At 39.1% G+C, this 23,173-nt stretch overlaps 1 protein-coding gene across 5 annotated transcripts in view; it reads left to right on the top strand.

Moving 5' to 3' along the window:
- The first annotated feature begins 3,812 nt into the window (after positions 1-3,812).
- PTBP3 (polypyrimidine tract binding protein 3) overlaps positions 3,813-23,173 on the top strand; it is a 113,820-nt gene continuing 94,459 nt past the window's right edge. For 3 of the 5 annotated variants that reach the window (XM_039240504.1, XM_039240496.1, XM_039240511.1), the window contains exon 1: positions 3,813-4,012. The gene's annotated coding sequence lies outside the window, so the exon portion shown is untranslated. Of the gene's footprint in view, positions 4,013-4,517; positions 4,746-23,173 lie in introns of those variants that run through there. The other 2 variants (XM_039240530.1, XM_039240524.1) reach the window with 1 other exon arrangement.

The following is a 23,173-nucleotide window of genomic DNA, read 5'->3' as shown; positions in this document are numbered from 1 at the left end:
GGTGTACACCAGTTTTAAGGATAAAACGTCAGTCCCTAGGGGAATGATGACTGGAACACTATAGTGTTTATTACTCAGTTGGTTCTCTGGCCTAGCCCCCACAAATTCATGCTTAAATCCTAAAAGATTTCTGTGAGTAAAAATGGAAAGGGCTGTTTCATTAAAAATTTTGAGGGACCTACATGATATAGTTATGACAAAAAGGGGAAAGGAATATTCCCCATTTCAGAAAAGTGCTCTGGAAAATCCAATGCAATTCTGACATGGGCTGGTAGCTCCTATTATAGGATGGTGATAGGAGACAGAACCTTCCATGCAAACATTGAAGACCTCTGTGAGGAGCTTCATCTTCAGATGATTATGTTAGGGCCAGGCACAGGTTAAAGAAAGTAGACACGACTCACAGTGGTAGAGAGGTCGGCTGGAGACACTTCCAAGCTTCTTCCTGATAGTTGGGAAGGCCTTTAAAGCAAGGTTCACAATTCAACAGATTGGGCAGTCTGTGAGGCTCAGTGTGTGCTAGCTATCACAACCCTGTTTGACTAACTACCGAGGTGGTGTAGCCCGAAAAATGTGAATTATACTCCCACACATTTTTCTTAAGCCTTTGAAGTTTATTATCACTTAGCTATTGAACAAATTACAAGTTTGAAGGGAACACGTCTCAAGATTTCTTTTGAAATAATTATAGATTCATATGAAGTTTAAAAAGCAGTGCAGGGGTGCCTGGGTGGCTCAGTCGGTTGAGTGACCGAGTTCGGCTCAGGTCATGATCTCACAGTCTGTGGGTTCGAGCCTAGCATCGGGCTCTGCGCTGACAGCTCAGAGCCTGGAGCCTGCTTCAGGTTCTGTGTCTTTGTCTCTCTCTGACCCTCCCCTGCTCACACTGTCTCCCTCTCTCAGAAATAAATTTAAAAAACATTAAAAAAAAATTTTTTTTAAAAGAAGTCTTACCTGTAAACATGAATAGGTTAATGTTAGTTAAAGGTTAACTATTACTGCATAATGGGATGCCTTAAGGCAAATGTTCAAAAGTTGTATTTTGTCCAAACATAATAATAGTGGATATAGTGGATGTGTGTGTGTGTGGTGGGCAGGGCGGTCTCTTCCCAGTGAAGGCATTTCAGGTAATTTCTTATTTTTCTCCCAGGGGAATTTCTTAGACAAATGAGAACAAAAACAAAAAGAAGTAAAATCTTAGAAAATTTATAAATTAAGTTACTGTAACTGTCTTACTTTTCAAAAGTATAGAGCAAACAGAGAACATAATATTCTCTTCACTATCAAAAAACCACTCCACAGGACATAAAGTTCTCATGACCAGCTAGGTCATGTGGATGATATCTGATCATTCCGGAACCTCAGAAACTTTCGCGGAGATTATAGAAGGCCATGGTTTTCCCAGGCCATTTGGACTATGGGAATAGCTAAGGTTCTAAAAGTCGTCCTAGAATACCTAACTTCTATTCTGTCTACTCTTTTGAATCAGAAGCACTCACAAGCCTAGGGTGCTCAATCAGTAAGAAGTCTTTTGAACTTATGACCAAGAGGCAAGAGAAATAGAATAGTTTCACCTTGCTTTCTCTTGTGAGCTGTTTTCTTCTCTCTGTGCTTCTGTTGTAAAATGGGATGTTAAGTGTTTAGGAAATGTCAGTTTTGTTCATTTTAGTTCATTAAAGATAGGCACACTATCTTTACATTGGAGACTTTTCAGAGCTATTGTTAGTAATAGGGACAATGAGTTTCAGATCGATTTCACTTTTTCTTTTTTAATACTGAAATCTGTCAGCTATCTTAAGGCATGGGGCTAAGAGAAAGACAACTCTTTGTTTTTTAAATAAAGAAAATGTAAATCAGAAGAGCCATTTTGGATCATTTTGGCAATATGTATCAAACTTGAAAATGCTTATACCCCTTTGTTCTGCAATTCTACTTCTAGGAACCTATTCCTCAGAAATAATCAAATGTGCAAAGATGCTCATAAATGTTATTATGTTCTTTGCAATATTGTTAATTTGAATAATTAGAAACTATAAATTTCCACTATTTTGGAAGAGTTTAAATTAATTATGGTACATGAAATTATGACCTAATATGCAGTATTAAAACTAATTAAGTAGTGGCACCTGGGTAGCCCCCAGTCTTTTGAGCATCCAACTCTTGATTTAGGCTCAGGTCATGATCTCAGGGTGGTGGGATCCAGCCCCACCTTGGTTCTGCGCTGAGTGTGGAGCTGGCTTGGGATTCTCTCTCTCCCTCTCTCAGCGCCTCCCCTGCTCATGCTCCCTCATTCCCTCAAAATAAGTAAACATTAAAATAAATAACTTGTCTTGCTGAAATTTTAACATGTCTGACAATGTAGGGTGGCAATGTTTACAACTGCAACTTAATCCTTGTATTTAACATACAAAATATATTTTGTTTTGGAAAGAGGGATTGAAGTTAGATAGGTTCTTTAAAAATAGGCTCCCTGCATTAGATATGTGAGCTACCTGAAAATTGATTTTTGCCAATAAAAAAGTGATCAAGGAATCCATTCAACCATGAAGGCTGGAATCTGATTTTCTTGGTTATCCCTTCAGTGCTTGGCACATAGTAAACACTCAATAAGTAATGACTTAATGACGGATGAATCGACAGTTTAAGTCGTTTTAGTAGCACCTACTTATTTAAAAGCAGGATACTAGCAAAGATACACGACGATTGAGCTCTTGTTACTTGCTTTTCAAATGAGGAGGCTGAGGGAGAAGCAGCCCCTCCCTTCCTGGTCAGGTTAAAAATTTGGTCGAGGACAGCCTTTCGTGGCTCATGTTTTGAGGAACGTGAACTGAAAAATCATTGAATTTCAGAACACTATAGCATAGAAAAGGGAAAACGTACGAGGGGTCACTAGTGAGATACAAAATTTTGCCCACACGAGAGGAAAGAAATTTAGTGGCTGTGAAACTGTGGGCAACTCACTCTATTATTATCTACATTTTCACGTGGGGAAAAAGGGAATAATCACTCCGTCATAGGATTTCTTTCTTTACATGAAGGGATATGAAAACCTCTCTAAAATGCTGGCACTGTAGTGGCCACTTCGTATTGTGCAACTAATGTTTCGTATAAATCCAAACCCAGACTGTCGGGTCGAATAGCACTCAAAAACTGTACACGACTGAGATGTTGTTAAGTTCCGGCAGTCTCTCTCACCTCATTCATTTTAATCTCAACCACATCTATCGGGCCACTGGGAGTCCCAGAGATCCACTCACAGGATCGGACGGACGCCCGGCGAGTCCCGCGCTGGAGTTCGCGCCGGCCCGGGTCCCGAACCCGGGCTTCTGTGGGTTGCAAGGGCCGAGGCTTCGGAAGACCACTGCCCGCGCCTGGCCTGGCTGCTTGGGGTCGAGCCACCGCCAGCCTCGCTCACCGGGGCAATTCTGCCGCGGTCGTGGGGTCCTGGCCAGACACTCCTACCTACACTCCGGAGTCGGGTCTCCAGCGCTCTTCCCGCCGGGAGACTGCGGAGTCGGAGCCGGGCGGCCCAGGGCGGCCCGCCGGAAGGCCGGCAGAGCCCGCGGGTGGGCGGGCGGGGCAGCGAAGCGGGAAGCACAAGGAGCGCGCTCCCGTGAACGCCGAAGGGAGGCAGGGGCGAGGCGCGCGCGTGCGCTGGGATGAGAGGCCGGGAGGCGGAGTCCAAGGGCGACGGCAGGAAGAGGGCGCCCTGGAGCCGAGCCGGAGGCCGGCTGGGGGCGGGGCGGAGGGAGGGCGTCGACGCTAAGGGGCGGGTGAGGCGAGGCGGGGACGCGCTTGCGGGGTGGGGAAGGCGGGGGCGCGGCGGTGGCGGGAGCGTCCCTGGTCTCCGCCCCTGTTTCCCACTCTCCTTCCACCTCCCTCCCGGCGGGGCTCCGGAGAGGCGCCGCTTGCCTGTCCCCGGAGCCGCCCAGCTGCCGCCGCCTCCGCCCTCCGCTCGCGGTGAGCCCGTCAGTCCCCGCACCGTGCCCTCCTCCGTCTGGGCCATGGATGGGTAAGTACTCGGCGGCCCATCGGCTGAGCTTGCCCCGCTTCCTTTCGACTCTCGGCCGGACGCGCCGCGGCCGGGGAGCCGGGCGCGGCGTCGGCGGCCGGAGGAGCTGCTCCGGCCGAGCCCGACGGCGGGGCTTCCGCGCGGCCCGAGTCTCGGGGTGGGGGGGCGGTCCGCCGCCGCCTCTCCTTCCCCCACGGGGCGCCCCCGTAATGTCCGCCCCTTCCCATCCTCACACCCGGAAGCGGAGGAAAGCCGGGTGCAGCCGCCGGGTGCCGGGGTCCGCCCTCCGCGCGCAGAGTCCGGGGAGCCCTGCCCGGCCTGCAGACACTTCCTCTCAGAAAATGGTGCGCGGCGCTGGGGGAGGCGGAGGCGGCGCTCGGGGCGGGCGGCCTCCCTCTTGGGGAGTTGCTGTTTACCGGTGAGGTGGGGCGAGCGCCGGAGCTTCCCCTGGCGGGGAGGCGAGTGGCCGCGGAGCGGCGGACGGCGAGTGCACGCGTCGGTGCACGTCTGGGCGGCGACCGGGTCCCGAAGCCAGATTCCCCCGCGGGGTGTCGACGTGCGGGGGGTGGGGACCCGCGGAGGTCTCCGGACTTGGGCTGTGAGCTGGGCCAGCGAGATCTGTATACCGGGCGTCTGGACTTGGTGGCTGTGGGCGCCCTCCCCTCCCACGACCCCCCAAAAGAAACTCCGTGAATTTCTGCAATTTTCGGGGAGCTCTTTAAAAGTTAATGAGGTCCGTGACTAAAAAAGATTTGGAATCGCCGATGTAAATATTTGTCTGAAGACCCGGGGGTTTGGCGTGGGACCTGACAGTTAATTTCATGTTTAAGGAAAGGACTGGATTAGGACCTTCGTAGATTAATTATTGTAGCATATGTACATCAAGATTTTTGAAATATCTCCAGCGCTGTTAGAGCTTGCAAATCCTCTTACCTGTTCCCATTATGTACTTGAGGTTTTGTTTGGCCTTTTGCTTGTTTTTGAAGACCAGGTATCTGCAAAATCCCTTGGCTGTAGAATAGATGAAACTTGCTTAAACAGTAAAAGCCTTGTGCATGTTACCATTAGTTGATGATTGTTGCCATGCTGTGTAAAGACAATGGAATCTTCCAACAATTTTTGCCTTCGTTAGACTTAATTTATGTACTTTAACAGTATGAAGTGTAAGGGATATTTGGATTCACTCATTTGAATGCTAATTGCAAACTGCTACAGACTTTAGACAAAGTGCCATTTTAGATTTCATTCATGGTTGTGATATACTTTATTTTGTTTTAATTTAATTGAAGCTATTTTTATTGTTTAATTGAAACTTTTCTGAGAACGTTGTTGAAAACTCACTTCACATCACATTGTTCAATTACACTTTGTATGGGTGTAAAGTTTTGCTGTTTTAATTATTTGTGTAATTATGCCAGTTTTTCAGTTTAGGGAGGTTGTGAAATTGGTGTCTCACTGTGTGTAGTGTGTTGTCCGTTAGATGGTTTGACTTGAGCTGTAGAAGCAGGGTAGCTTTTGGCATTGGAAAATTTATAGTGATGATAAAGAGCACTCGAGTTCTGCATTTTGGCTGTCAGTCTCTTGGGTAACTGAGAAGTGCAGACTTACTCTTTTGGAACGTTTAATAACTCTTCAGCCTTTATGTGTTATTAAAGCTAAGAATAAATTGTTCATTCGTTGAAATATGTGAGACAGTAAGATCCTGGAAGGTAAATTCAGGACCGATACAATCTTAATTCTTACGCACAGTTATTTGACACATTTAAACTTCAGACAAATGAATTTCAAGTTTCACAAGTCTAAGGAAAAATTTTAAATCTACATGGTGGTTGTTTAAAACAATTAAATATACATCACTGAACAATCCAGATTCATAAATTTGTTTATTAAGTAATGGCAGTAAAGGTTCTTAGTAATAAGTAGACTTAGAACTTTAGGAGATATGGAGGTAAATTGTAATTAAGGATGATTTCTCAGGGATTAAAAGAGATGGATTTTTTCTTGGGAGAACTTTATAGGGTTTTTACACCTTGGGGTTAAGGGATGTGGTTTTGAATACAGTGAATTATTGCTTCTGAAGGCTAGTTAACTTTCTGCATTTTCCCACTGCTTGAAAAAGGTCCTTTTTCATTATTTCAGATAGTTAAGAAAGAAACAACAAACCACCAGTCTATATATCTTTCTAGTTCTTCCTCAAATTCCAACTGTCTTTGTGTGTGTGTGTATGTGTTCATTTCCTCCTGAGATAATTTATACTTAAACACAGTTTTGATGTGGTAGAATTTTTTTTTAAAAGGCAAATCTTTGAAATCTTTCATGTCTGAAATTTGATGTTTGCATTTATTTTAGTTCTGGGAGACTATCTTAGATGCATTTTGGTGAGCTGTTCTGGGTGGTAGATGCAAATTTGCAAGATACCTTCTATTTTTGTAAAAGCCACTCGCTGGTTTTACTTCATTTAGAATTTTAAACATGATAATTCAGACTAGTGTAAAAGAATGAACTTTGGTGATTTCAAATTTTGGTTTTGATTTGTTAAATAGCGGTAAATGGATAAACACATTCTCATTTTATTGAAAGAGTTATACTTTAATAAATACTAAAAGAATTTGATCTATTTGTTTCTTACATTGTGATTAAAGCTTTGCTTTTACACTCTGCTGTTGCTAGACTGGCCCATCACTTTTTTTTTGTATTAACATTTCACAACTCATCACATTCTTATTTTTATTAATTTTTATTATAATGCTTTTCCTTTTTTTCTTTAATCTTATCTCTGTCTTTTAAAAACTTGTTCTCTAACTTTGTTTTCCATTTTCTCTTTTTACTTTTTCCATACAGTGTTGTTACAGATCTTATAGCAGTCGGTTTAAAGGTAGGACTCTTTTACTATCCTTTCATAAGCCTTTTTAAATCTTAGTTTCTGCATTTTTCCCCCAATGGTGAAATCATCTCACCTGTTCATAAAATTATCTGTTTTACAATGTGATAATAATCTTTCATTTTTATTTAGCTCCAAAATAACTGGATTTGTAGCTGATTTTGAATTTTATGTATTTACAAAGAGGTACTACAATATTATTTTATATATCTAAAATGTGAACAAAAAGTTCAGCCCAGAGTTTTACTTGAACTGTCATAGTGAGTGTGTTTATTTGTTTGGTTTTGTTTTGTTTTGGCTTGGCAGTTAAATGTAACCTAGGCTGTATTTCCCTGTCATGTTCTTTCTTATATCTTCTCTTGGATGTACTTCTGAGAATACGATAATAATAGCGGCTAAGGTTTCTTCAGTTCCTACTATGTGCCAGCTGCTTTACATGTATTTCACTAATAACAGTCTTTCAAGGTAGGTATTAATAAATTCCTATTTTAGAGATGTAAAGTAAGTTCAAGGTGTGGTGCATCAGAGTTCAAACCCATGTCTTCCTGGTTCTAAAGCCGGACCTCCCCTCCCCTCCTCTCCCATTATAACTAGCTGCCAGTAATAAGGGTTCTCTCTAGAAGGTGAGCAGCAGGAGAACTGGATAATTAGTATTTTATAGTAATAATTCTTCTAAGTAATGTCTCATCAGTTTTATCAGTCTTCTGGTTTATTGAATTCTAAAATATAAATCAAGTAAACAATGTTTATCAATATGAGGTTTTTAAATATAAATGGATGTTTTAAGGTTTCCTTTAGCAATTTTATATTTGATAAACCTGAGTTGAGAATCTAGTTCTAGAAGCTACTTAATAGTTTGGATTATTGTAGGAAACAAAAAAATAATTGATAATTATATTTTATGTAAAGTTCCATCACTTTCTATCCTCTGTCATCTCTTCATCATCTCTTCTTGCTAGCAATTTCACCACTTACACATTTGCAGTTATTTGATGTGATGGTGGTGCCCATATTCTTGAAACACCTTAAAAATAAACATGGGGGTGCCTATGTGGATCAGTCTTTTAAGTATCTGACTCTTGATTTCAGCTCAGGTCATGCATGATCTCCCAGTTCATGAGATCAAGCCTCATGTCGGGCTCAGTGCTGACAGCACGGAGACTGCTTGGGCTCTGTCTCCTTCTTCTCTCTCTGCTCCTTTCCTGCATGCTCTCTATCTCAAAATATATGAATAAACTTAAAAAAAAAAAAAACCATACAGCAAATAGCATATGAAACTAACAGTAGGATGCTTACATTGTCCTTTGAAGTTGGTGGAGTTAGCTTGCCTTGGCAAACTTTAAACATATTTTGTAAATTGAAAATTAGTTGTGGGGGGCCGCGCCTGTGTGGCTCAGTCGGTTAAGCATCCGACTTCGGCTCAGGTCATGATCTAACGGTTCTTGGGTTCGAGCCCCTTGTCGGGCTCCGTGCTGACAGCCAGCTCAGAGCCTGGAGTCTGTTTCAGATTCTGTGTCTCCCTCTCTGGCTCTCCCCTGGTTGCACTGTCTCTCTCTCAGAAATAAATTTTTAAAAAATTAAAAATAAATAAATAAATGGAAGAACCTCTTAGATATGCTTTTCTTTTTTTCTCCTTGCAGATACTCAAGTCCTTTTCTCTTTTGAGAATGACACAGAGATTAGAAACTGCAGGCTCGTATCTAGGATCACTTTTGATGTCTTTGTAGGTCCCTGTGAGGGAAAGGATATTTAAAGTGAAAGGTGTTTTGGTCTTATCTGAAATGTAATTGATGATACTAGTTTATCTGGCAAAAATGAGTAAGTGAAGACATTTAAAAAACTTACCATTTTGAAATTGAGAAATTATGCTTGAGGGACTGTTACTATGCCTGTTATATTGTGGGGAAAATATATCTTTTTTTTTTTTTTTTTAATTTTTTTTTAATGTTTTATTTATTTCTAGGAGAGAGAGAGAGAGAGAGACAGCGTGAGCAGGGGAGGGTCAGAGAGAGAGGGAGTCACAGACTGAAACAGGCTCCAGGCTCTGAGCTGACAGTCAGCACAGAGCCCGACGCGGGGCTCGAACCCACGAACCGCGAGATCATGACCCAAGCGAAAGTTGGACGCTTAACCGACTAAGCCACCCAGGCGCCCCAGTGGGGAAAATATATCTTGATGATAAATAAAGATTAGAGATAACAATTGGATTTGAATACATGATTTGGATTTTTGACTACCTCTTTCTTTAGTAGCAAGCACTTTGGAAACAAAGATCAAATCCTACTCTGAAGAAACGATAACGCTGATATAGTTGTTTCACTAGGCAATCTATATTTTTATAGACTTGTATGCTGGAAATGTCTGTAAAATTACTCATTATGTGGAGGATTTCTCCTAAGATTGTTCTGCTTCTTTCTTGGGTCCCATCCAAGGAATTTAGTTACCAGGTAATAGGCTAATAAGGCTCATAATTTGTCTAGATTGTATAAACCAAAATTAGCAAGTTTAAATGAGTCCTCTAAGAATGTCAGTTTCTTACCTTCCCCTGTTTGCTGTCTGAATACAATGATACAACAAATAGTTTCAGCCACTGTTAAGAGTGGATTTCAGGTTATACTCCAAAAGTTGCTTTCGCAGATTCAGAAAAATAATATGGATTTCATTTTTAAAGAATTAAAAATACTCAATATAAATCCTTCATTTTAGAGAAACAAAATGGGATTGTTTTTTGAGATGAAGCGATTGACTATGATGTCATTAAGGCACAGAGAGTTTCGATATTTTCGTCACTACTGTGTTTCCAATATCGGACACATAATAAGCTCTCAAAAAATATTTGATAAGCGAATGATATGAAATAGGCAGCTAGTTTGGTGACAGACTTAAAATAGAACCCAAGCCTTCTAATTCTGTTGTTATTTCTTCAATTAATTAGGTGTATACTGTGGTGAGAAACAATTAAATTCATTTTTTAGACTGGAATTTTGAAGACAGGTCCCCATTTTCAGGTGATTTAGGGCCATACCATACCATTTACTTATATAGTTGTGTATTCTGGATACAGGGTATAAATTTTTGAGCCTTGCCTAAATTAGGCAGGAAAATTAGTTTTGGGTACTTCTTGTGAAGTATTTGTTTTATTGTCTCCTGTTATTTCATGTTTTAGTATGCTTTTAGAAACAAGCAGGGGTGCCTAAGTGGCCTAGTCAGTTAAGCACCCAACTCTGGATTTTGGCTCAGATCATAATCTCAGGGGCTCTATACTGATACTGCAGAGCCTGCTTGGGATTCTATCTGCCCAGCCCCTGCTCACTCACATGTATAATCTCTCACACAAAACAAACGTTAAAAAAAAAGGAAACAGAATGTTATCCTTTATTTTAAATTTTGTTGAATGAAGAACCAACTATGTGATTATGAATGATAATGGACAGGTTTCAAGAACTTTATTAATCTAGGGCGCCTGATGGCCCAGTTGAAAGACCGTGTGACTCTAAATCTCGGGATCATGAGTTTGAGCCTCACATTGGTTACTGAGATTACTTACATAAATAGAACTTAAAAAAAACTTTATTATACAGGTAAACTGTCAGCACTGTGGGTAACTTAGCTTTTTGTGTGTGCACCTGATCGTATTTAAAATTTCTAGCTCATGGGTCATGATCTCACAATGGGTGAGTTTGAACCCGATATCGGGCTCCTTGCTGACAGTGTAGAGCCTGCTAGGAATTCTCTCTCTCAACCTCTCTCCCTGTTTTTCTCCCTTTTCTGTCTCTCTCTCAAAATAAATAAATTAACTTAAAATTTTTTTTCTGCTTATACTTTATTTACTAGTTGGCTTATCTGAAACTCAAGTATTTCCCTTATTTGTAGTTAGGATTTCAAAATACTCTCGTAGCTATTAAAACAAATGATTGATGAAAAAATTTTTTAAAAATATTTTTAAGAGAGAGCATGCACACACTGAGGAAGGGCAGAAAGAGAGAGAAGGAGACACAGAATCCAAAGCAGGCTCCTGGTTCTGACCTGTCAGCACAGAGCCCTATGTGGGGCTTGAACTCACGGACTGCGAGATCATAACCTGAGCAAAAGTCAGGCGCTTAACTGACTGAGCTACCCAGGCGCCCCACGAATGACTTTTTAAATGATGATTTTCTGTATGTTTTCTCGGTTGTCTTCCTATTTTATCTTATTAAAGTTTATTTATTTAAAAAATTTTTAATGTTTTATTTATTTCTGAGAGAGAGAGACAGCGTGAGCAGGGGAGGGTCAGAGAGAGAGGGAGGTACACAATCTGAAACAAGCTCCAGGCTCTGAGCTAGCTGTCAGTACAGAGCCCGACATGGGACTTGAACCCAAAAACTATGAGATCATGACCTGAGGTGACGTCAGATACTTAACTGACTGAGCCACCCACAGGCACCCCTATTTATTTATTTTTGAGGGAAAGGGAGAGAGAATCCCAAACAGATGGCCTCACTGCCAGTGCAGAGTCTGATGTAGGGCTCGAAATCACAAACCCTGAGCCAAAGTCAATAGTCAGATGCTTAGCTGACTGAGCCACCTAGGTGCCCCATTAGCCTCCTATTTTAATTGATTAGATGCATATAGAAAAACTCAATGTTTAGGAAAAAACTGGCTTCTGATAGTTTACATGCCTGTTAGTATAAAGGAAAGAGCAATATAGCATGTTTAAATTAATTTTGAAGATCAGTTTTTTATTTGCTTGATTAGAGCTTAGCAAAGTACAGCCTGTGGACCATATCCAGCTTGCCACCTGTTTTGTAAATAGTTTTGTTGGAACACAGCCATGCTAATTCCATATTGTCTGGTGACTTCATAATAGAAAGATAGAGTTGAATAGTTGTAGCAGAGATCATATGACCACAAAGCTTAAAATATTTACTTTCTGTCCCTTTTCAGAAAAAGCTTGCTTGCTGCAGTGGTTGAGCTGTACAAAATAAAGAAGGCCTTTACTGGATATTTTAAAAAATTAAATCGGGCTGTAATTTGCATAGAGTGAAATGCACAGTTCTCAAGGGTACAGTGCAATAAATTCTGAGAAATGTATCCACCTAGATTTCCTGCTCCCCGGTCAAGGCTATAGAACATCACTCCGAAATGTTCTTCGTTGCATTTTTCCAGAGTCAGTTTAGGCAACTGTTCTGATTTCTTTCATCATAGATGAAATTTTCCTGTTTTCTGAACTTCATCTAAATGGAATAAAATATTTATACGACATATATACAGTCTACGCTCTTTGATGTCTAGCTTCTTTTACTCAGTAAAATGATTTTGAGATTCAACCATGTTGCATGCATTGGTAGTTCATTCGTTTTTATTTCTGAGAGTAGTCCATTGTGTGAATGCATTACTGTATTTAAAAATCTGTTCTCATGTTGATAGACATTTGGGTTCTTTCTAGATTTGGACTGTTGTGAATAAAACTACTCTAAGCATTTGTGTATGCCTTTGGGTAGATGTATGCTCCATTCTACACCATATGTAGGAATAAGATATGTGTATGTTTAAATTTGTAAGAAACTGTGAAACTATTTTGTTAAATTTTGTACCACTTTATACTCAGACTAGCTTTGTATTAGGGAGTTTAGGTTGCCTGCATCCTTGTGTACACTCAGTATTGCCCATCTTCATTTATCCATTCTAGTGGGTATAACCAGAATGGCTAACAGTATCTCATTATAGTCTCATTATAGTTTGCATTGATCTCATGACTGATGGTGGTGCTTACCTTTTCATGCTTTTCTACCCTTCATGTATTTATTAGTCATTCACTTATCTTTCTGAATGTTTATTACGTTTTATGTAGTTTTATGTATTTTTAAATTTATTTTTTTTAATTTATTTATTTTGAGAGGCAGAGGAGAGAATATCCCAGCAGGCTTCGTTTGTACTGTCAACTCATACTGTGAGACTATGACCTTAGTGGAATCCAAGAGTCTAACACTTAACTGACTAAGGAGCCCAAATGCCCGTCCTACTGTTTGTTTACTTATTTATGTTATTAAAAAAAATTTTTTTTAATGTTTTATTTATTTCTGAGAGAGAGAGAAAGAGAGAGACAGTGTGAGCAGGGGAGGGTCAGAGAGAGAGGGAGACACAGAATCTGAAACAGGCTCCAGGCTCTGAGCTGTCAGCACAGAGCCCAGTACAGGGCTCAAACCCACAAACCGTGAGATCATGACCTGAGCTGAAGTCAGACGGACGCTTAACTGACTGAGCCACCCAGGCGCCCCAATATTATTTTTAAAGTGTGTTTATTTTGAGAGAGAAAGAGAAAGAGGCAACAGTTTATTTATTTATTTTGAAAGAGAGAGGGAGAGAGAATCCCAAGCAGGCTCTGTCCATGCTGTCAGTGCAGAGCCTGATACGGGGCTCCAACTTCCAGACTGTGAGATATTGACCTGAGTGGAATTCAGATGCTGAACTGACCGAGCCACCCAGGTGCCCCTGTAAGGTCTTTTTTTTAATCCACTCTTGACAGTCTGTCTTTAAATTGGTATATATAGACCATGCACACTTTAAGGGATGATTTAGTTGGATTAGCCTCTATCTTGTTCATAACTTGTTTTCTATTGTTAAAAAACAAAATCAACCAAGTAAATTTGAAGATTTAATTGTATCTACTGAGGAGTTCATGAATCAGACAGCATCCCAACTAAGTAGGGAGGAGCTTCAAGGTGTTATACAACATAGGTTTTTATAGGAAGGAAGGTGGGGGAAGTTATTTGCAAAAGAAAACAAAGGGTTGTTCAGGCAAAATCACCTTCTTTTACAGGGGTCTTACTATGTAGATTACTTCATCTTCCTTTGGGGGATTGAGAGGGCCCTGTGACAGATGACCTCATTGATGCTGATTAGAAAATTCCTGATTGAAGATTAGACTACAATTCTGGGGGAGATTGAAACTGCTAGTAGGTGAGGTATTAAGTCCAGATTGGGTGATTTGTCTTAAGTGATGCCATTTGGGGCCTGCAGTTTTCTTTCTTCCTTTCCTTTCCTTTCCTTTCCTTTCCTTTCCTTTCCTTTCCTTTCCTTTCCTTTCCTTTCCTTTCTTTCTAATATGCAATTTATTTATTTTGAGAGAGAGTGTGTGTAAGTGGGGAAGGGACACAGAGAGAGAGAGAGAGACAGAATCTCAAGCAGGCTGTGTGCTGTCAATGGGGCTCAAACTTAGGAACTATGAAATCATGACCTGAGCCAAAATCAAAAGTGGGATATTTAATCCACTGAGCCACCCAGGTGCCCCAGCTGTGGTTTTCTTTCTTTCTTTCTTTCTTTCTTTCTTTCTTTCTTTCTTTCTTTCTTTCTTTCTTTCTTTCTTTCCTTCCTTCCTTCCTTCCTTCCTTCCTTCCTTTCATGTTTTTTATTTATTTCTGAGAGAGAGAATCTGAAAGAGGCTTCAGGCTCCGAGCCATCACAGAGCCCAACGCGGGCCCGAACCCACAGACTGTGAGATCATGACCTGAGCCAAAGTCAAGACACCCAACCAACTGAGCCACCCAGGCGCCCCTGTGGTTTTCTTTTTAACACTATTCGTTGACTTGTTCTTTGTTTTTATTTTCTTCCTCTCATTTTTAAATATTTTCTGGGTTTTTTAAAGTTTTTTTTAAATGTTTATTTTTGAGAGAGCATGCGCGCGTGTGCACACACGTGTGCAAGTGGGGGAGAGGCAGAGAGAGAGAGGGAGACACAAAATCTGAATCTGAAGCAGGGTTTTTTTCCTACCTTAATGCTTTAAATATTTCATTCTAATTTTTTTTTTAAGTTTAGAGAGACAGAGTCAGGGAGGGGTAGAGAGAGAGGGAGAGAGAATCCCAAGCATGCTCTGCATTGCCAGCACAAAGCCCGTTGTGGGGCTCAAACGCACGAAACAATGAGATCATGACCTGAGCCAAAACCAGGAGTCAGAATCTTAACTAACTGTTGCCATCCAGGGGCTTCATCATTCTACATTCTTAATGCTTGCAGGGTTTCTGATGAGAAAGAAACTGGTAATTCTTATCTGTATTTCTCTATATGGAAGGTGTTTTTCCCCCCCATGTTTTTTCCCAAGATCTTCAATATTTTTTTCTTTAGTTGAACTCTGTTTTTTGAAATAGGTTGATAAGGATTTTCTGTATATCAGATAATATGTATTGTGAATATATGTGTATCAGGACTTATTTATTTTTTAATGGTGTCTTGATAAATAGAATTTTAATTTTGATAAATTTCCTTTTTGTGGTTATGGCTTTCTATGTCTTGGCTAAGAAGTCTACTTATCCCAAGGGTATAAGGATATTCTATTTATTTACTTTGACCTTTTAAGAAAGGTTAGGTCTGAAATGAATCTCAGATTTGTTTTTGTGTATGGTATGTGGTAGAAGTGGAAATTCACTTGTTTCCATACGGTTATATACTGAGTTTAGCACCTTTTGATGAAAAGATTTACCTTTCCGTGATGTATTGGTACTTTTATTTGAAAATTAGTTCACCATTTGTGAATGTGTCTATTTCTACACATTGAATTCTTATACATTATTTATTTGTTTATTGTGTTAATATCACCCTGTCTTGATAACAAATCTATAGTGTCTTAAAATCAAGTACTGTTAGGTCTACCCAACTTTTTGTTTATCAGTGTTATTTTAGCTATACTAAGTCATTTGCACTTTTCTTAAAAATTTCACAATCTGTTTTAGAATCTCTTTAGAAGCTGGGATTACTGGGATTGCACAGCCTACGTAGATCAATTAGGGAAACAGTGATGTTTCAGCCTTACTGAGCCTTGTTACCTGTGGAATACAGTATCTCAGTTTTTTAGGTATTCTCTAATTTCTTTTAGTGCTGTTTTGTAGTTTTCAGTGTACAAGTTTGTATGTATGTTTTAAATGTACCCCTTTTTTAGATATGGTAAATTGTATTTTGTCAATATATACAAATACTTCTTTGCACATTTACTTTCTAACTTATGGCATTACTGTTGCTGTATTTTTTTAATTCTTAAGATTTTTTTATGTACATGATCATGTCATCTGTGAGTAGAGTTTTCTTTTTTTTTTTTTAATGTTTTATTTATTTCTAGGAGAGAGAGAGAGACAGCGTGAGCAGGGGAGGGTCAGAGAGAGAGAGGGAGTCACAGACTGAAACAGGCTCCAGGCTCTGAGCTGGCAGTCAGCACAGAGCCCGACGTGGGGCTCGAACCCACGAACTGTGAGATCATGACCTAAGTGAAAGTCGGACGCTTAACCGACTAAGCCACCCAGGCGCCCCGAGTTTTATTTTTTAATTTCCAATGTGGAAGATTTTTTTTTTTGCCTTAATCCAAAATAAGACCTCTAATATAATGCTAAGTAGAGGTGACAATATCTTGCTCATAAAGGTAAGCAGTCTGTCTTTGTTACCTGTAGGTTTTTCTTAGATGCCTTTATCATGTTGAGAAAATTTCTTTCTATTCATTGTTTGTTGTTTTTTTTGTTAACGTGACAGGGTGTTATATTTGGATCTTTCAAGGAATTTGTCACATTGGAGCTAAATTGTTGAAAACATTGTCCTAAAATTGCTCATATTTCCTTATTATCTTGTTAATCTGTAAGATCTTTAATGATTTCCATCTTTTCAGTTCTGATATTGGTAATCTTTTTTTTGTTTGTTTTTTTATTTTTTTTGTTTTGTTTGTTTTGCTTGTTGGTATAGCTAGCAATATTAATGATCCTTTTCAAAAGGCAGTTTTTGGTTTCATTTATTTTCTCTTGGTTGACTTAATCTATTTCATCACTTTTACTCTATTATTAAGATTTATTCTCTTATGTTTTCTGTGGGTCAGGAATCTAGGCATGCCTTAGTTGGGTCCTCTGACTTTTGGGCTCTTATACTAGACTACTATCAAGAAATTGGTAGGTGCCACTGTCATCTTCTGGGAAAGAATATGCTTTCACAAGCTCACACACACTATTGGTAGGAGTCAGTTCCTCCTGGGCTGTTGACCTAAGGGCCTCACTTCCACATTTGTTGTTGGCTAAAGGCCGCCCTCAGTTTCTGGCCATGTGAGTCTCCGTAGTGCAACTTGCCTCAGCAACTTGCTTCTCCCAAGTAACCAAGAGACAGAGTAAGAGTTAAGCAGAAGTCAGTCTTTTGCAACCTAATCTGGAAGGAAGCAGTCTATCACTTCTGCTAAAGTATCCCGTTCATAGAAGCATGTCACTAGGTGTAGCCTATCTGTGGAAAGGGAGTTACACCTAGGTGTGAATACTAGGCAGTATAGACCATTTTAAAAATTTGCTTACCACTCCAGAAGAGAAATTGCAGGATGGTATAGGGATAATGCACATGTTCAGCTTTACTAGATAGTTCCAGATTACTAATGGCAGTGTTTGAAAGTTACTGTTATTACAGTTGTCAACAACACTTGGTATTTTCACATGAGATACTTCAAATGTAATCATTTTAATGCTGTAAATCTTCCTCTTAGCATAGCTTTAGCCACATCCCAAAGTTTGATTGATTCTGTTTTCATTTTTATTGAGAGTAGATGAAACCACAAGAAAGTAGAAGGAGATAATAAGTAATAAGGGAAATGTACAAATTCCTTGAAAAGTGGAAAATAACAGATGATCAAAACTGACACAAGTTGGAAAGTATTCCCTTTTTTTAAAAAGAGTTTATATAAGATTAATATTATTTCTTCCTTAAATGTTTGATGAAATTCAGTATAGCTATTTGTGGGTGCATATTTTTATGTGGGAAAGTTTTTAATTATGAATTCAGTTTTTAAAAATAGGTCCTGTGTTAATTCAGATTTTAAATTTCTATAGCTGTATTCCACAGATTTTGATATACCAGGATTTTATTTTAACTCAGTTTAAATTCTTTCCTATTGTGATTTCTCTTGTGACCCATGATTATTTCTAAGCATGTGGTTTAATTTCTAAATATTTTGGGGGTTTCCGGGCATCTTCATATCACTGGGGTTTTTTAAAATGGTACTTTGAATCATTTCAGTCTTTTTATGTTTTCTGAAATTTTTCTTTTAATTTTTCATTTTTAGAGAGACAGAGCTTGGGCAGGGGAGAGGGGCAGAGGGACAAAGAGAGAATGACAATTTTAAACAGGCTTCACGCTAAGTGCGTAGCCCAATGTGGGCTTGATCCCATGACCCTGGGATTACAACCTCAGCCAAAATCAAGATTCAGTCACTCAACTGACTGAGCCACCTGGGTGTCCCTCCTGAAATTTGTTTTAATGTCAAGTATATGGTCTGTATGAATAGTCAATATACACTTGAAAAGAATGCATAGTTTACTTCTGTTGAGTGTATTGCCTTTTAAATGTCAGTAAAATAAGGTGGTTGGTAATTCAAGTCTTCTGGGGTGCCTGGTTGGCTCTGTTGGTAGAGCATCTGACTCTTGATCTTGCTGTGAATTTGAGTCCCATGTTGAGTTTTGAGGTTTGATTACCTTAAAAAAAAAAAAAAGATGGCACCTGGAAGGTTCACTTGGTTAACCATCTGACTCTTGGTTTTGACTCAGGTCATGATCTCACGTTTCATGGGATCAAGCCCTGTGTTAGGCTCCGCACTGTCATCCTGAAGCCTGCTTGGGATTCTTCCTCTCTCTTTTCCCCTCCCTTCCTGATTGTGTGTGTTCTTTCCCTCTTTCTCAAAATAAACTTGAAAGGAAGGAGAGAGAATTCAAGTCTTCTGATACACTTTCTGATTTTCTTTCTTTTTGTTTTGTTAATTACTGAAAGAGGAGAGAATGTTGAAATTTCTGTTAAAAAAAAATTTCTATCTGTAATTACAGATTTTTTATTTCTTTGTAGTTGTCAGTTTTTTATTTATATTTTTGAGTCTCAGTTATTAGATACAGTCATATTTAGGAATGTTCTATTTTTTGGTGAATTGACTTTTTTATTATTTGAAATATGCATCTTTATTTTTAGTAATAATTCTGCCCTAAAATCCACTTGTCTGATATTACTGTAGTCATTCCATTGTTCCTGTGATTAGTATTTGGTATATCTTTTTCTTGTTCCTTTTCCTGTTCTCTCAATATGCTTTTTGTGTTTAAGGTAGGTTAAGGAATAGATAAGCCAGACAGACAACAAATAGCAAGACAGTGGGCTTAAGTCTACTTGAAAGGTTAGGTTCCAAAAGACTGGCTTCTCTTGGTATTTACTTTGTTCACTCTGATGAAAATGAGGTGACAGGTCAGCTACCTTGTGGTCCTCATACAAACTGAATACTGCCAGTAACAACTTGACTAAGCTTGGAAGTGGATCTTCCATTTCCTTTGATGAACTTTTAAATTATTACAGCCTGTGAGAGACTCTTAGAGGACCTAGCAAAGTCATTGCCCAGATTCCTGACTTGCAGAAATTGAGTTTAAAAATACTTGTTTTTTATCAGCTGCCGAATTTTGGGGTAGTTTGCATCTATACATAACTAATACAACTACTTAACTCAAAGTGGTAAATAAATATCGAAAAAAATGAATATTAATATCCAAATAAGATTGTTTATGTAAGTGCAGATACTTTTCATTTGTCAGTCATTATGCATATGACTTTTTTACATGACCACATTATCTCTACTAGCTTACCATGGTTTGTACATACTTTGATTTTCCTTTTTAAAGGTTTTCTTTTTTCTTAGTGTACTAATGTGCATTTCATTGATACCTTTTTTTTTTTTTACCAACCTTTTTATTTTAATGAAATCATAGAAAGGTTGCAGAATAGTACAAAAAACCCATATAACCATTACCCAGTTAGCTCACATTTGCCCCATTTTTTTATCACTCATATTCATTTGTTAATATTCTCTACACACACATACACACCTTTCTTTAAATGTACATACGTCTCTACATAGATCCTTTTTTTCTTCTGAATTGTAAATTGGTTAATGTGATTGCTAGGTTTCTCTACTATTATGTTAGTAATTTTCCTTCATAGTCAATAATTTGTCAGGAGAGTCTTTGAAACTTCATTGATATATTCATAATTAATTTATTTAAAGTTTATTTTTTTTTAGTAATCTCTGTATCCAACATGGGGTTCAAACTCATGACCCCTAAGATCATGAGTTGCATGCTCTTTTGACAGAGCCAGCCAGGCATCTCTTATTTTATTTATTCTCTAACTCCTAAATACTTCAGAGTATATTGCCTAAAAACAAGAGATTTTCTTACATTACTGTAGTATAATTATGAAAATCAGAAAATTAATCTCTGAAGGTTCCTCAGCCTTTTTTTTGTTTAAGTTTATTTATTTTGAGAGAGAACACACATGAGCAGGGGAAGGGCAGAGACAGAGGGAGAGAGAGAGAATCCCACACAGGCTTCACACTGTCAGCGTGACCCTGATGCAGGGTTTGAACTCGGGAGCTATGAGATCATGACCTAAGCCTAAGCCAGACGCTCAACGTACTGAGACACCCAGGTGCCCTGAAAAAAAAATTTCCTTTTTAACCTAAGATTATTTATTGGTATTAAAATTTCAGTTTCCAAATATTAGCTACTCTTTTATTGTTTGTAGTTTTATTGTAGAGCCTCTGTTCACTATATTCTTTTGGATAATATTGATATTTCTTTTACAAACTAATGCAGGGGTTGGCAAACTGTGACTCAGGAGCTAAATAAGAGTTCATTGCCATCTGTTTTTAGACATCCTGAAAGCTAAAATGGTTTTTACACTTCCAAATAGTGAGGGCGGGAGGGGATTAAAAGCTTACTATCTTTTTTTTTTTTAATGTTTTATTTATTTCTAGGAGAGAGAGAGAGAGAGAGACAGCGTGAGCAGGGGAGGGTCAGAGAGAGAGGGAGTCACAGATTGAAACAGGCTCCAGGCTCTGAGCTGGCAGTCAGCACAGAGCCCGACGCAGGGCTGGAACCCACGAACCGCGAGATCATGACCTAAGCGAAAGTCGGACGCTCAACCGACTAAGCCACCCAGGCACCCCAAAAGTTTACTATCTTATGACCAGTGAAAAACTGGTAAGATTGGAGTCTCAGTATCTGTAAATAACCTTTAATTGAAACACACCCACGTTCATTCATTTTCATGTTGGCTATATTTGCTTTAGTGTAGTGACAGAGACTATGGCCTGTAAAGCCTAAAATAGTTAATATTTGGCTCTTTATAAATACAGTTTGCCAACCTGATACAGTATCCTTTTTGTAAGTGTGTAATCTTAGCTGGATGTCCAATTTTGCAGTAAGTATATCTGTTAGTTCAAGGTATTGATTGTATTATTTTTTTTTTCTGGTTATATGTTGTATGTCTGCTCTGTTGGTTTCTTTTTAAGTTTATTTATTTGAGAGAGAGAGAGAGAGAGAAAGCAAGGGAGGGGCAGAGAGAGAATCCCAGGTAGGCTCTGCACTGTTAGCACGGATCCTGATGTGGAGCTCCATCACAAAACTGCAAGATCATGACCTGAGCCGAAATCAAGTGTTGGATACTTGGCTGACTTAGCCACCAAGACATTCCTGTTCTATTGGTTTCTAATAGGGATGTGACATTTCAACTCAACTGTTGATTTATCCTTTTTTCCTTAACTATATTTTATCATAATGATGATAGTCCAGAATTTTAGTTTTGGATTATACATACTTCCTCATTTTCTCTAGAACTCAACTTTTTTTTTCCTTAACAGTATAAACTTCAAGGTATCTGATCACTTTTATTTTTTAGATCTCTTGTATCATCTCTTAGCTTTGTTTTTCAATTGGTTTGAATACTTGTTTCCAATAAGTTTATAATATGTATCTTTGTGTGGGAAATTTAGTGAGGCTATTTTAGGCAAGAACAGAATTTTAAAAAGCTTTCTTCCAACATGTCCTCTCACTGAGACTTTGGGTTTTCAACTGCAGTCTGTAGCTATTCATCTCCGTATTACGTACTAAATGAAAATGGGACGGTGTTTATAATTTTTTTTGACAAATAATTTTTTTTAATGTTTATTTTTGAGAGACAGAGATGGAGCGTGAGCAGGAGAAGGGTGGAGAGAGAGGGAGACACAGAATCTGAAGCAGGCTTCAAGCTCTGAGCTCTCAGCACGGAGCCTGATGCAGGGCTCGAATGCACAAAGCATGAGATCATGACCTGAGCCAAAGTCAAATGCTCAACCAACTGAGCCACCGAGGCACCCCTGGATAAATAATTTTTAACCCAGAATTCTTTTACTAAGTCAGATGATTAATTATGAGAATACAACTATGAGGATAGAATTTTCAGACATGCACGAACCCAGAAAGTTTGCCTTCTGTTTACCATCATTTAGGTGGTTACCTAAGGATATACTGTGGGAGCACCTGGGTGACTCAGTCGGTTAAGCGTCCGACTTTGGCTCAGGTCATGATCTCATAGTTTGTGGGTTCGAGTCCTACATTGAGCTTTGTGCTGAGAGCCTGGAGCCTGCTTCAGATTCTGTGTCTCCCTCTCTCTACCCCTCTCCTGCTTGCACTCTGTTTCTCTCTCTCTCTCGAAAATAAACAAACATTAAAAAAATGAAAAAACGTAAAAAATATTTTTTTTAAAAAAGGATATACTGTGGCAGAATGATCAAGTAAACTAAGGACAATGAAGACAGAAGTTTGAGGAAAAGTTGAGCCCACCCAGAAGTGTAAAAAGAAGGCTTGGGTTAACAGTTGTGCAGAAGGCCTAGAAAGCATTCTAGATTGAAGCAGGGGGAAGTAGGATTTAAGGAAGGAGATTTCGGGAAGAAAAATGGGGACTGGATTAATGATTGGTATCTTTACAATCCTGTGGGGAAAATAAAGGCATTTAAAAATACGGAGAGCAAAAAAGGAAAGAAAATCATGAACTGAGTATGAACCATATTAGAATGTGGCATGGTATTAAGATAATTGAATCTAATAAAGAATCCATTTGATCTTGATTCTAGGAATAATTTTTTTCAAGTGGTCCTTAGGTTGTGACATTAAGACTATAGAGTAGAAAGTGAAGTGTGGTAAGGATTATGTTTCCTTGAACAATATTTACATAGTCATGAAAATGTAAATGATGTTTATTGATTTTTCAGCCTTGAGTCAAACTTTGGACAGAGGTGGAGAAAGCCTAGAATGCTGTTGTTGCTGGGCAGAATGTAACAACTGTAACAGAAGATGAAAGTGAAGCTAGTAGAGGGAGGGAAGCAGAGAACAGATTACTTGCACTAACAGCCTTATCTTTCAAAATGGAGAATCAAGAGGTTGTCAAATTGACAAAATAAACACTAAAACTATAAGGTTAATATTTAAGATTTAAAGGTAACTTAT

Source organism: Hyaena hyaena, unplaced genomic scaffold, assembly GCF_003009895.1.
Source record: "Hyaena hyaena isolate Hyena2069 unplaced genomic scaffold, ASM300989v1 scaffold_6, whole genome shotgun sequence".
NCBI classification, from domain to species: domain Eukaryota; kingdom Metazoa; phylum Chordata; class Mammalia; order Carnivora; family Hyaenidae; genus Hyaena; species Hyaena hyaena.
The sequence above is the reverse complement of the archived record's forward strand: the minus strand, read 5'-3'. Positions and strand labels throughout refer to the sequence as shown.